Here is a 14,853-nt window from a genome sequence, read left to right as displayed (position 1 = left end):
GGGAAGAGTGTCCTTCAGTCAGCATCTGAAGGAAACAGTCTGAGAAGAGTGTCCTTCAGTCAGCATCTGAGTGAAACAGTCTGGGAAGAGTGTCCTTCGATCTGCACCTGAATGAAACAGTCTGAAAAGAGTGTCCTTTAGTCAGCATCTGAGTGAAACAGTCTGGGAATAGTGTCCATCAGTCAGCTTCTGATTGAAACAGTCTGAAAAGAGTGTCCTTTAGTCAGCATCTGAGTGAAACAGTCTGGGAATAGTGTCCATCAGTCAGCTTCTGATTGAAACAGTCTGGGAAGAGCGTCCTTCAGTCAGAATCTGAAGGAAACAGTCTGAGAAAAGTGTCCTTCAGTCAGCATCTGAGTGAAACAGTCTGGGAAGAGTGTCCTTCAGTCAGCATCTGAATGAAACAGTCTGGGAACAGAGTCCTTCAGTCAGCATCTGAGTGAAACAGTCTGGGAATAGTGTCCTTCAGTCAGCATCTGAGTGAAACAGTCAGGGAAGAGCGTCCTTCAGTCAGCATCTGAGTGAAACAATCTGGGAAGAGCGTCCTTCAGTCACCATCTGAGTGAAACACTCTGAGAAGAGTATCCTTCAGTCAGCATCTGAGCGAAACAGTCTGGGAAGAGTGTCCTTCAGTCAGCTTCTGAGTGAAACAGTCTGGGAAGAGTGTCCTTCAGTCAGCATCTGAATGAAACAGTCTGAGAAGAGTATCCTTCAGTCAGCACCTGAGTGAAACATTCTGTGAAGAGTGTCCTTCAGTCAGAATCTGAGTGAAACAGTGTGGGAAGAGTGTCCTTCAGTCATCATCTGAGCGAAACAGTCTGGGAAGAGTGTCCTTCAGTCAGCTTCTGAGTGAAACAGTCTGGGAAGAGTGTCCTTCAGTTAGCAAATGAGTGAAATATTCTGCAAAGACTGTCCTCCAGTCAGCATCTGAATGAAACAGTCTGAGAAGAGTGTCCTTCAGTCAGCACCTGAGTGAAACATTCTGTGAAGAGTGTCCTTCAGTCAGAATCTGAGTGAAACAGTGTGGGAAGAGAATCCTTCAGTCAGCATCTGAGTGAAACAATCTGGGAAGAGTGTCCTTCAGTCAGCTTCTGAGTGAAACAGTCTGGGAAGAGTGACCTTCAGTCAGCTTCTGAGTGAAACAGTCTGGGAAGAGTGACCTTCAGTCAGCATCTGAGTGAAACAATCTGGGAAGAGTGTCCTTCAGTCAGCTTCTGAGTGAAACAGTCTGGGAAGAGTGACCTTCAGTCAGCTTCTGAGTGAAACAGTCTGGGAAGAGTGTCCTTCAGTTAGCAAATGAGTGAAATATTCTGCAAAGACTGTCCTCCAGTCAGCATCTGAATGAAACAGTCTGAGAAGAGTGTCCTTCAGTCAGCACCTGAGTGAAACATTCTGAGAAGAATGTCCTTCAGTCAGAATCTGATGGAAACAGTCTGAGAAGAGTGTCCTTCAGTCAGCATCTGAGTGAATCAGTCTGGGAAGAGTGTCCTTCAGTCAGCATCTCAGGGTAACAGTCTAGGAATAGTGTCCTTCAGTCAGCATCTGAGTGTAACAGTCTCAGAAGAGTGTCCTTCAGTCAGCATCTGAGGGTAACAGTCTGGGAACAGAGTCCTTCAGTCAGCATCTGAGTGAAACAATCTGGGAAGAGAGTCCTTCAGTCAGCATCTGAGTGAAGCAATCTGGGAAGTGTGTCCTTCAGTCAGCATCTGAGCGAAACACTCTGAGAAGAGTATCCTTCAGTCAGCATCTGAGCGAAACAGTCTGGGAAGAGTGTCCTTCAGTCAGCTTCTGAGTGAAACAATCTGGGAAGAGTGTCCTTCAGTCATCATCTGAGCGAAACAGTCTGGGAAGAGTGTCCTTCAGTCAGCTTCTGAGTGAAACAGTCTGGGAAGAGTGTCCTTCAGTCAGCTTCTGAGTGAAACAGTCTGGGAAGAGTGTCCTTCAGTTAGCAAATGAGTGAAATATTCTGCAAAGACTGTCCTCCAGTCAGCATCTGAATGAAACAGTCTGAGAAGAGTGTCCTTCAGTCAGCACCTGAGTGAAACATTCTGTGAAGAGTGTCCTTCAGTCAGAATCTGAGTGAAACAGTGTGGGAAGAGAATCCTTCAGTCAGCATCTGAGTGAAACAATCTGGGAAGAGTGTCCTTCAGTCAGCTTCTGAGTGAAACAGTCTGGGAAGAGTGACCTTCAGTCAGCTTCTGAGTGAAACAGTCTGGGAAGAGTGACCTTCAGTCAGCATCTGAGTGAAACAATCTGGGAAGAGTGTCCTTCAGTCAGCTTCTGAGTGAAACAGTCTGGGAAGAGTGACCTTCAGTCAGCTTCTGAGTGAAACAGTCTGGGAAGAGTGTCCTTCAGTTAGCAAATGAGTGAAATATTCTGCAAAGACTGTCCTCCAGTCAGCATCTGAATGAAACAGTCTGAGAAGAGTGTCCTTCAGTCAGCACCTGAGTGAAACATTCTGAGAAGAATGTCCTTCAGTCAGAATCTGATGGAAACAGTCTGAGAAGAGTGTCCTTCAGTCAGCATCTGAGTGAATCAGTCTGGGAAGAGTGTCCTTCAGTCAGCATCTCAGGGTAACAGTCTAGGAATAGTGTCCTTCAGTCAGCATCTGAGTGTAACAGTCTCAGAAGAGTGTCCTTCAGTCAGCATCTGAGGGTAACAGTCTGGGAACAGAGTCCTTCAGTCAGCATCTGAGCAAAACAGTCTGAGAAGAGTGTCCTTCCATCAGCATCTGAGCGAAACAGTCTGGAAAGAGTGTCCTTCAGTCAGCATCGCGGCGAAACAGTCTGAAAAGAGTGTCCTTCAGTCAGCATCTGAGTGAAACAGTCTGGGAAGAGTGTCCTTCAGTCAGAATCGGAGTGAAACAGTCTGGGAAGAGTGTCCTTCAGTCAGCACCTGAGCGAAACAGTCTGAGAAAAGTGTCCTTCAGTCAACATCTGAGTGAAACAGTCTGGGAAGAGTGTCCTTCAGTCAGACTCTGAGCGAAACAGTCTGGGAAGAGTGTCCTTCAGTCAGCATCTGAGTGAAACAGTCTGGGAAGAGTGTCCTTCAGTCAGCACCTGAGCGAAACAGTCTGAGAAGAGTGTCCTTCAGTCAGCATCTGAGCGAAACAGTCTGGGAAGAGTGTCCTTCAGTCAGCATCTGAGTGAAACAGTCTGGGAAGAGTGTCCTTCAGTCAGCATCTGAACGAAACAGTCTGGGAAGAGTGTCCTTCAGTCAGCATCTGAATGAAAGAGTCTGGGAAGAGTGTCCTTCAGTCAGAATCTGAGTGAAACAGTCTGGGAAGAGTGTCCTTCAGTCAGCATCTGAATGAAAGAGTCTGGGAAGATTGTCCTTCAGTCAGCATCTGAGCGAAACAGACTGGGAAGAGTGTACTTCAGTCAGCATCTGAATGAAAGAGTCTGGGAAGAGTGTCCTTCAGTCAGCACCTGAGCGAAACAGTCTGGGAAGAGTGTCCTTCAGTCAGCATCTGAATGAAAGAGTCTGGGAAGAGTGTCCTTCAGTCAGCATCTGAGTGAAACAGACTGGGAAGAGTGTACTTCAGTCAGCATCTGAATGAAAGAGTCTGGGAAGAGTGTCCTTCAGTCAGCACCTGAGCGAAACAGTCTGAGAAGAGTGTCCTTCAGTCAGCAACTGAGTGAAACTGTCTGGAAGACTGTCCGTCAGTCAGCATTGGAGCAAAACAGTCTGAAAAGAGTGGCCTTCAGTCAGCATCTGAGTGAAACACTCTGAAAAGAGTGTCCTTCAGTCAGCATCTGAGTGAAACAGTCTGGGAAGAGTGTCCTTCTATCAGCACCTGAATGAAACAGTCTGAAAAGAGTGTCCTTTAGTCAGCATCTGAGTGAAACAGTCTGGGAATAGTGTCCATCAGTCAGCTTCTGATTGAAACAGTCTGGGAAGAGCGTCCTTCAGTCAGAATCTGAAGGAAACAGTCTGAGAAAAGTGTCCTTCAGTCAGCATCTGAGTGAAACAGTCTGGGAAGAGTGTCCTTCAGTCAGCATCTGAATGAAACAGTCTGGGAACAGAGTCCTTCAGTCAGCATCTGAGTGAAACAGTCTGGGAATAGTGTCCATCAGTCAGCTTCTGAGTGAAACAGTCTGGGAAGAGTGTCCTTCAGTCAGCATCTGAAGGAAACAGTCTGAGAAGAGTGTCCTTCAGTCAGCATCTGAGTGAAACAGTCTGGGAAGAGTGTCCTTCGATCTGCACCTGAATGAAACAGTCTGAAAAGAGTGTCCTTTAGTCAGCATCTGAGTGAAACAGTCTGGGAATAGTGTCCATCAGTCAGCTTCTGATTGAAACAGTCTGGGAAGAGCGTCCTTCAGTCAGAATCTGAAGGAAACAGTCTGAGAAAAGTGTCCTTCAGTCAGCATCTGAGTGAAACAGTCTGGGAAGAGTGTCCTTCAGTCAGCATCTGAATGAAACAGTCTGGGAACAGAGTCCTTCAGTCAGCATCTGAGTGAAACAGTCTGGGAATAGTGTCCTTCAGTCAGCATCTGAGTGAAACAGTCAGGGAAGAGCGTCCTTCAGTCAGCATCTGAGTGAAACAATCTGGGAAGAGCGTCCTTCAGTCACCATCTGAGTGAAACACTCTGAGAAGAGTATCCTTCAGTCAGCATCTGAGCGAAACAGTCTGGGAAGAGTGTCCTTCAGTCAGCTTCTGAGTGAAACAGTCTGGGAAGAGTGTCCTTCAGTCAGCATCTGAATGAAACAGTCTGAGAAGAGTGTCCTTCAGTCAGCACCTGAGTGAAACATTCTGTGAAGAGTGTCCTTCAGTCAGAATCTGAGTGAAACAGTGTGGGAAGAGTATCCTTCAGTCAGCATCTGAGTGAAACAGTCTGGGAAGTGTGTCCTTCTATCAGCATCTGAGTGAAACAATCTGGGAAGAGTGTCCTTCAGTCAGCTTCTGAGTGAAACAGTCTGGGAAGAGTGACCTTCAGTCAGCTTCTGAGTGAAACAGTCTGGGAAGAGTGTCCTTCAGTCAGCATCTGAGTGAAACAATCTGGGAAGAGTGTCCTTCAGTCAGCTTCTGAGTGAAACAGTCTGGGAAGAGTGTCCTTCAGTCAGCATCTGAGCGAAACACTCTGAGAAGAGTATCCTTCAGTCAGCATCTGAGCGAAACAGTCTGGGAAGAGTGTCCTTCAGTCTGCTTCTGAGTGAAACAATCTGGGAAGAGTGTGCTTCAGTCAGCTTCTGAGTGAAACAGTCTGGGAAGAGTGTCCTTCAGTCAGCATCTGAGCGAAACACTCTGAGAAGAGTATCCTTCAGTCAGCATCTGAGCGAAACAGTCTGGGAAGAGTGTCCTTCAGTCAGCTTCTGAGTGACACAGTCTGGGAAGAGTGTCCTTCAGTTAGCAAATGAGTGAAACAATCTGGGAAGAGTGTCCTTCAGTCAGCTTCTGAGTGAAACAGTCTGGGAAGAGTGTCCTTCAGTCAGCATCTGAGCGAAACACTCTGAGAAGAGTATCCTTCAGTCAGCATCTGAGCGAAACAGTCTGGGAAGAGTGTCCTTCAGTCTGCTTCTGAGTGAAACAATCTGGGAAGAGTGTGCTTCAGTCAGCTTCTGAGTGAAACAGTCTGGGAAGAGTGTCCTTCAGTCAGCATCTGAGCGAAACACTCTGAGAAGAGTATCCTTCAGTCAGCATCTGAGCGAAACAGTCTGGGAAGAGTGTCCTTCAGTCAGCATCTGAGTGAAACAATCTGGGAAGAGTGTCCTTCAGTCATCATCTGAGCGAAACAGTCTGGGAAGAGTTTCCTTCAGTCAGCTTCTGAGTGACACAGTCTGGGAAGAGTGTCCTTCAGTTAGCAAATGAGTGAAATATTCTGCAAAGACTGTCCTCCAGTCAGCATCTGAATGAAACAGTCTGAGAAGAGTGTCCTTCAGTCAGCACCTGAGTGAAACATTCTGAGAAGAGTGTCCTTCAGTCAGAATCTGAGTGAAACAGTGTGGGAAGAGTATCCTTCAGTCAGCATCTGAGTGAAACAGTCTGGGAAGTGTGTCCTTCTATCAGCATCTGAGTGAAACACTCTGGGAAGAGTGTCCTTCAGTCAGCTTCTGAGTGAAACAGTCTGGGAAGAGTGACCTTCAGTCAGCTTCTGAGTGAAACAGTCTGGGAAGAGTGTCCTTCAGTCAGCATCTGAGTGAAACAATCTGGGAAGAGTGTCCTTCAGTCAGCTTCTGAGTGAAACAGTCTGGGAAGAGTGACCTTCAGTCATCTTCTGAGTGAAACAGTCTGGGAAGAGTGTCCTTCAGTTAGCAAATGAGTGAAATATTCTGCAAAGACTGTCCTCCAGTCAGCATCTGAATGAAACAGTCTGAGAAGAGTGTCCTTCAGTCAGCACCTGAGTGAAACATTCTGAGAAGAATGTCCTTCAGTCAGAATCTGATGGAAACACTCTGAGAAGAGTGTCCTTCAGTCAGCATCTGAGTGAATCAGTCTGGGAAGAGTGTCCTTCAGTCAGCATCTCAGGGTAACAGTCTAGGAATAGTGTCCTCCAGTCAGCATCTGAATGAAACAGTCTGAGAAGAGTGTCCTTCAGTCAGCACCTGAGTGAAACAATCTGGGAAGAGTGTCCTTCAGTCAGCTTCTGAGTGAAACAGTCTGGGAAGAGTGACCTTCAGTCAGCTTCTGAGTGAAACAGTCTGGGAAGAGTGTCCTTCAGTCAGCATCTGAGTGAAACAATCTGGGAAGAGTGTCCTTCAGTCAGCTTCTGAGTGAAACAGTCTGGAAAGAGTGACCTTCAGTCAGCTTCTGAGTGTAACAGTCTCAGAAGAGTGTCCTTCAGTCAGCATCTGAGGGTAACAGTCTGGGAACAGAGTCCTTCAGTCAGCATCTGAGCAAAACAGTCTGAGAAGAGTGTCCTTCCATCAGCATCTGAGCGAAACAGTCTGGAAAGAGTGTCCTTCAGTCAGCATCTGAGTGAAACAGTCTGGGAAGAGTGTCCTTCAGTCAGCATCTGAGTGAAACAGTCTGGGAAGAGTGTCCTTCAGTCAGAATCTGAGTGAAACAGTCTGGGAAGAGTGTTCTTCAGTCAGCACCTGAGCGAAACAGTCTGAGAAGAGTGTCCTTCAGTCAGCATCTGAGTGAAACAGTCTGGGAAGAGTGACCTTCAGTCAGCATCTGAGCGAAACAGTCTGGGATGAGTGTCCTTCAGTCAGCATCTGAATCAAAGAGTCTGGGAAGAGTGTCCTTCAGTCAGATTCTGAGTGAAACAGTCTGGGAAGAGTGTCCTTCAGTCAGCATCTGAGCGAAACAGTCTGGGAAGAGTGTCCTTCAGTCAGCATCTGAATGAAAGAGTCTGGGAAGAGTGTCCTTCAGTCAGAATCTGAGTGAAACAGTCTGGGAAGAGTGTCCTTCAGTCAGCACCTGAGCGAAACAGTCTGAGAAGAGTGTCCTTCAGTCAGCATCTGAGTGAAACAGTCTGGGAAGAGTGTCCTTCAGTCAGCATCTGAGCGAAACAGTCTGGGAAGAGTGTCCTTCAGTCAGCATCTGAATGAAAGAGTCTGGGAAGAGTGTCCTTCAGTCAGCATCTGAGTGAAACAGACTGGGAAGAGTGTACTTCAGTCAGCATCTGAATGAAAGAGTCTGGGAAGAGTGTCCTTCAGTCAGCACCTGAGCGAAACAGTCTGAGAAGAGTGTCCTTCAGTCAGCAACTGAGTGAAACTGTCTGGAAGACTGTCCGTCAGTCAGCATTGGAGCAAAACAGTCTGAAAAGAGTGGCCTTCAGTCAGCATCTGAGTGAAACACTCTGAAAAGAGTGTCCTTCAGTCAGCATCTGAGTGAAACAGTCTGGGAAGAGTGTCCTTCTATCAGCACCTGAATGAAACAGTCTGAAAAGAGTGTCCTTTAGTCAGCATCTGAGTGAAACAGTCTGGGAATAGTGTCCATCAGTCAGCTTCTGATTGAAACAGTCTGGGAAGAGCGTCCTTCAGTCAGAATCTGAAGGAAACAGTCTGAGAAAAGTGTCCTTCAGTCAGCATCTGAGTGAAACAGTCTGGGAAGAGTGTCCTTCAGTCAGCATCTGAATGAAACAGTCTGGGAACAGAGTCCTTCAGTCAGCATCTGAGTGAAACAGTCTGGGAATAGTGTCCATCAGTCAGCTTCTGAGTGAAACAGTCTGGGAAGAGTGTCCTTCAGTCAGCATCTGAAGGAAACAGTCTGAGAAGAGTGTCCTTCAGTCAGCATCTGAGTGAAACAGTCTGGGAAGAGTGTCCTTCGATCTGCACCTGAATGAAACAGTCTGAAAAGAGTGTCCTTTAGTCAGCATCTGAGTGAAACAGTCTGGGAATAGTGTCCATCAGTCAGCTTCTGATTGAAACAGTCTGGGAAGAGCGTCCTTCAGTCAGAATCTGAAGGAAACAGTCTGAGAAAAGTGTCCTTCAGTCAGCATCTGAGTGAAACAGTCTGGGAAGAGTGTCCTTCAGTCAGCATCTGAATGAAACAGTCTGGGAACAGAGTCCTTCAGTCAGCATCTGAGTGAAACAGTCTGGGAATAGTGTCCTTCAGTCAGCATCTGAGTGAAACAGTCAGGGAAGAGCGTCCTTCAGTCAGCATCTGAGTGAAACAATCTGGGAAGAGCGTCCTTCAGTCACCATCTGAGTGAAACACTCTGAGAAGAGTATCCTTCAGTCAGCATCTGAGCGAAACAGTCTGGGAAGAGTGTCCTTCAGTCAGCTTCTGAGTGAAACAGTCTGGGAAGAGTGTCCTTCAGTCAGCATCTGAATGAAACAGTCTGAGAAGAGTGTCCTTCAGTCAGCACCTGAGTGAAACATTCTGTGAAGAGTGTCCTTCAGTCAGAATCTGAGTGAAACAGTGTGGGAAGAGTATCCTTCAGTCAGCATCTGAGTGAAACAGTCTGGGAAGTGTGTCCTTCTATCAGCATCTGAGTGAAACAATCTGGGAAGAGTGTCCTTCAGTCAGCTTCTGAGTGAAACAGTCTGGGAAGAGTGACCTTCAGTCAGCTTCTGAGTGAAACAGTCTGGGAAGAGTGTCCTTCAGTCAGCATCTGAGTGAAACAATCTGGGAAGAGTGTCCTTCAGTCAGCTTCTGAGTGAAACAGTCTGGGAAGAGTGTCCTTCAGTCAGCATCTGAGCGAAACACTCTGAGAAGAGTATCCTTCAGTCAGCATCTGAGCGAAACAGTCTGGGAAGAGTGTCCTTCAGTCTGCTTCTGAGTGAAACAATCTGGGAAGAGTGTGCTTCAGTCAGCTTCTGAGTGAAACAGTCTGGGAAGAGTGTCCTTCAGTCAGCATCTGAGCGAAACACTCTGAGAAGAGTATCCTTCAGTCAGCATCTGAGCGAAACAGTCTGGGAAGAGTGTCCTTCAGTCAGCTTCTGAGTGACACAGTCTGGGAAGAGTGTCCTTCAGTTAGCAAATGAGTGAAACAATCTGGGAAGAGTGTCCTTCAGTCAGCTTCTGAGTGAAACAGTCTGGGAAGAGTGTCCTTCAGTCAGCATCTGAGCGAAACACTCTGAGAAGAGTATCCTTCAGTCAGCATCTGAGCGAAACAGTCTGGGAAGAGTGTCCTTCAGTCTGCTTCTGAGTGAAACAATCTGGGAAGAGTGTGCTTCAGTCAGCTTCTGAGTGAAACAGTCTGGGAAGAGTGTCCTTCAGTCAGCATCTGAGCGAAACACTCTGAGAAGAGTATCCTTCAGTCAGCATCTGAGCGAAACAGTCTGGGAAGAGTGTCCTTCAGTCAGCATCTGAGTGAAACAATCTGGGAAGAGTGTCCTTCAGTCATCATCTGAGCGAAACAGTCTGGGAAGAGTGTCCTTCAGTCAGCTTCTGAGTGACACAGTCTGGGAAGAGTGTCCTTCAGTTAGCAAATGAGTGAAATATTCTGCAAAGACTGTCCTCCAGTCAGCATCTGAATGAAACAGTCTGAGAAGAGTGTCCTTCAGTCAGCACCTGAGTGAAACATTCTGAGAAGAGTGTCCTTCAGTCAGAATCTGAGTGAAACAGTGTGGGAAGAGTATCCTTCAGTCAGCATCTGAGTGAAACAGTCTGGGAAGTGTGTCCTTCTATCAGCATCTGAGTGAAACACTCTGGGAAGAGTGTCCTTCAGTCAGCTTCTGAGTGAAACAGTCTGGGAAGAGTGACCTTCAGTCAGCTTCTGAGTGAAACAGTCTGGGAAGAGTGTCCTTCAGTCAGCATCTGAGTGAAACAATCTGGGAAGAGTGTCCTTCAGTCAGCTTCTGAGTGAAACAGTCTGGGAAGAGTGACCTTCAGTCATCTTCTGAGTGAAACAGTCTGGGAAGAGTGTCCTTCAGTTAGCAAATGAGTGAAATATTCTGCAAAGACTGTCCTCCAGTCAGCATCTGAATGAAACAGTCTGAGAAGAGTGTCCTTCAGTCAGCACCTGAGTGAAACATTCTGAGAAGAATGTCCTTCAGTCAGAATCTGATGGAAACACTCTGAGAAGAGTGTCCTTCAGTCAGCATCTGAGTGAATCAGTCTGGGAAGAGTGTCCTTCAGTCAGCATCTCAGGGTAACAGTCTAGGAATAGTGTCCTCCAGTCAGCATCTGAATGAAACAGTCTGAGAAGAGTGTCCTTCAGTCAGCACCTGAGTGAAACAATCTGGGAAGAGTGTCCTTCAGTCAGCTTCTGAGTGAAACAGTCTGGGAAGAGTGACCTTCAGTCAGCTTCTGAGTGAAACAGTCTGGGAAGAGTGTCCTTCAGTCAGCATCTGAGTGAAACAATCTGGGAAGAGTGTCCTTCAGTCAGCTTCTGAGTGAAACAGTCTGGAAAGAGTGACCTTCAGTCAGCTTCTGAGTGTAACAGTCTCAGAAGAGTGTCCTTCAGTCAGCATCTGAGGGTAACAGTCTGGGAACAGAGTCCTTCAGTCAGCATCTGAGCAAAACAGTCTGAGAAGAGTGTCCTTCCATCAGCATCTGAGCGAAACAGTCTGGAAAGAGTGTCCTTCAGTCAGCATCTGAGTGAAACAGTCTGGGAAGAGTGTCCTTCAGTCAGCATCTGAGTGAAACAGTCTGGGAAGAGTGTCCTTCAGTCAGAATCTGAGTGAAACAGTCTGGGAAGAGTGTTCTTCAGTCAGCACCTGAGCGAAACAGTCTGAGAAGAGTGTCCTTCAGTCAGCATCTGAGTGAAACAGTCTGGGAAGAGTGACCTTCAGTCAGCATCTGAGCGAAACAGTCTGGGATGAGTGTCCTTCAGTCAGCATCTGAATCAAAGAGTCTGGGAAGAGTGTCCTTCAGTCAGATTCTGAGTGAAACAGTCTGGGAAGAGTGTCCTTCAGTCAGCATCTGAGCGAAACAGTCTGGGAAGAGTGTCCTTCAGTCAGCATCTGAATGAAAGAGTCTGGGAAGAGTGTCCTTCAGTCAGAATCTGAGTGAAACAGTCTGGGAAGAGTGTCCTTCAGTCAGCACCTGAGCGAAACAGTCTGAGAAGAGTGTCCTTCAGTCAGCATCTGAGTGAAACAGTCTGGGAAGAGTGTCCTTCAGTCAGCATCTGAGCGAAACAGTCTGGGAAGAGTGTCCTTCAGTCAGCATCTGAATGAAAGAGTCTGGGAAGAGTGTCCTTCAGTCAGCATCTGAGTGAAACAGACTGGGAAGAGTGTACTTCAGTCAGCATCTGAATGAAAGAGTCTGGGAAGAGTGTCCTTCAGTCAGCACCTGAGCGAAACAGTCTGAGAAGAGTGTCCTTCAGTCAGCAACTGAGTGAAACTGTCTGGAAGACTGTCCGTCAGTCAGCATTGGAGCAAAACAGTCTGAAAAGAGTGGCCTTCAGTCAGCATCTGAGTGAAACACTCTGAAAAGAGTGTCCTTCAGTCAGCATCTGAGTGAAACAGTCTGGGAAGAGTGTCCTTCTATCAGCACCTGAATGAAACAGTCTGAAAAGAGTGTCCTTTAGTCAGCATCTGAGTGAAACAGTCTGGGAATAGTGTCCATCAGTCAGCTTCTGATTGAAACAGTCTGGGAAGAGCGTCCTTCAGTCAGAATCTGAAGGAAACAGTCTGAGAAAAGTGTCCTTCAGTCAGCATCTGAGTGAAACAGTCTGGGAAGAGTGTCCTTCAGTCAGCATCTGAATGAAACAGTCTGGGAACAGAGTCCTTCAGTCAGCATCTGAGTGAAACAGTCTGGGAATAGTGTCCATCAGTCAGCTTCTGAGTGAAACAGTCTGGGAAGAGTGTCCTTCAGTCAGCATCTGAAGGAAACAGTCTGAGAAGAGTGTCCTTCAGTCAGCATCTGAGTGAAACAGTCTGGGAAGAGTGTCCTTCGATCTGCACCTGAATGAAACAGTCTGAAAAGAGTGTCCTTTAGTCAGCATCTGAGTGAAACAGTCTGGGAATAGTGTCCATCAGTCAGCTTCTGATTGAAACAGTCTGGGAAGAGCGTCCTTCAGTCAGAATCTGAAGGAAACAGTCTGAGAAAAGTGTCCTTCAGTCAGCATCTGAGTGAAACAGTCTGGGAAGAGTGTCCTTCAGTCAGCATCTGAATGAAACAGTCTGGGAACAGAGTCCTTCAGTCAGCATCTGAGTGAAACAGTCTGGGAATAGTGTCCTTCAGTCAGCATCTGAGTGAAACAGTCAGGGAAGAGCGTCCTTCAGTCAGCATCTGAGTGAAACAATCTGGGAAGAGCGTCCTTCAGTCACCATCTGAGTGAAACACTCTGAGAAGAGTATCCTTCAGTCAGCATCTGAGCGAAACAGTCTGGGAAGAGTGTCCTTCAGTCAGCTTCTGAGTGAAACAGTCTGGGAAGAGTGTCCTTCAGTCAGCATCTGAATGAAACAGTCTGAGAAGAGTGTCCTTCAGTCAGCACCTGAGTGAAACATTCTGTGAAGAGTGTCCTTCAGTCAGAATCTGAGTGAAACAGTGTGGGAAGAGTATCCTTCAGTCAGCATCTGAGTGAAACAGTCTGGGAAGTGTGTCCTTCTATCAGCATCTGAGTGAAACAATCTGGGAAGAGTGTCCTTCAGTCAGCTTCTGAGTGAAACAGTCTGGGAAGAGTGACCTTCAGTCAGCTTCTGAGTGAAACAGTCTGGGAAGAGTGTCCTTCAGTCAGCATCTGAGTGAAACAATCTGGGAAGAGTGTCCTTCAGTCAGCTTCTGAGTGAAACAGTCTGGGAAGAGTGTCCTTCAGTCAGCATCTGAGCGAAACACTCTGAGAAGAGTATCCTTCAGTCAGCATCTGAGCGAAACAGTCTGGGAAGAGTGTCCTTCAGTCTGCTTCTGAGTGAAACAATCTGGGAAGAGTGTGCTTCAGTCAGCTTCTGAGTGAAACAGTCTGGGAAGAGTGTCCTTCAGTCAGCATCTGAGCGAAACACTCTGAGAAGAGTATCCTTCAGTCAGCATCTGAGCGAAACAGTCTGGGAAGAGTGTCCTTCAGTCAGCTTCTGAGTGACACAGTCTGGGAAGAGTGTCCTTCAGTTAGCAAATGAGTGAAACAATCTGGGAAGAGTGTCCTTCAGTCAGCTTCTGAGTGAAACAGTCTGGGAAGAGTGTCCTTCAGTCAGCATCTGAGCGAAACACTCTGAGAAGAGTATCCTTCAGTTAGCATCTGAGCGAAACAGTCTGGGAAGAGTGTCCTTCAGTCTGCTTCTGAGTGAAACAATCTGGGAAGAGTGTACTTCAGTCAGCTTCTGAGTGAAACAGTCTGGGAAGAGTGTCCTTCAGTCAGCATCTGAGCGAAACACTCTGAGAAGAGTATCCTTCAGTCAGCATCTGAGCGAAACAGTCTGGGAAGAGTGTCCTTCAGTCAGCATCTGAGTGAAACAATCTGGGAAGAGTGTCCTTCAGTCATCATCTGAGCGAAACAGTCTGGGAAGAGTTTCCTTCAGTCAGCTTCTGAGTGACACAGTCTGGGAAGAGTGTCCTTCAGTTAGCAAATGAGTGAAATATTCTGCAAAGACTGTCCTCCAGTCAGCATCTGAATGAAACAGTCTGAGAAGAGTGTCCTTCAGTCAGCACCTGAGTGAAACATTCTGAGAAGAGTGTCCTTCAGTCAGAATCTGAGTGAAACAGTGTGGGAAGAGTATCCTTCAGTCAGCATCTGAGTGAAACAGTCTGGGAAGTGTGTCCTTCTATCAGCATCTGAGTGAAACACTCTGGGAAGAGTGTCCTTCAGTCAGCTTCTGAGTGAAACAGTCTGGGAAGAGTGACCTTCAGTCAGCTTCTGAGTGAAACAGTCTGGGAAGAGTGTCCTTCAGTCAGCATCTGAGTGAAACAATCTGGGAAGAGTGTCCTTCAGTCAGCTTCTGAGTGAAACAGTCTGGGAAGAGTGACCTTCAGTCATCTTCTGAGTGAAACAGTCTGGGAAGAGTGTCCTTCAGTTAGCAAATGAGTGAAATATTCTGCAAAGACTGTCCTCCAGTCAGCATCTGAATGAAACAGTCTGAGAAGAGTGTCCTTCAGTCAGCACCTGAGTGAAACATTCTGAGAAGAATGTCCTTCAGTCAGAATCTGATGGAAACACTCTGAGAAGAGTGTCCTTCAGTCAGCATCTGAGTGAATCAGTCTGGGAAGAGTGTCCTTCAGTCAGCATCTCAGGGTAACAGTCTAGGAATAGTGTCCTCCAGTCAGCATCTGAATGAAACAGTCTGAGAAGAGTGTCCTTCAGTCAGCACCTGAGTGAAACAATCTGGGAAGAGTGTCCTTCAGTCAGCTTCTGAGTGAAACAGTCTGGGAAGAGTGACCTTCAGTCAGCTTCTGAGTGAAACAGTCTGGGAAGAGTGTCCTTCAGTCAGCATCTGAGTGAAACAATCTGGGAAGAGTGTCCTTCAGTCAGCTTCTGAGTGAAACAGTCTGGAAAGAGTGACCTTCAGTCAGCTTCTGAGTGTAACAGTCTCAGAAGAGTGTCCTTCAGTCAGCATCTGAGGGTAACAGTCTGGGAACAGAGTCCT

The sequence above is a fragment of the Chiloscyllium punctatum genome, chromosome 9, assembly GCF_047496795.1.
Source record: "Chiloscyllium punctatum isolate Juve2018m chromosome 9, sChiPun1.3, whole genome shotgun sequence".
In the NCBI taxonomy this organism is placed as follows: domain Eukaryota; kingdom Metazoa; phylum Chordata; class Chondrichthyes; order Orectolobiformes; family Hemiscylliidae; genus Chiloscyllium; species Chiloscyllium punctatum.
This window is presented reverse-complemented; position numbering follows the sequence as displayed.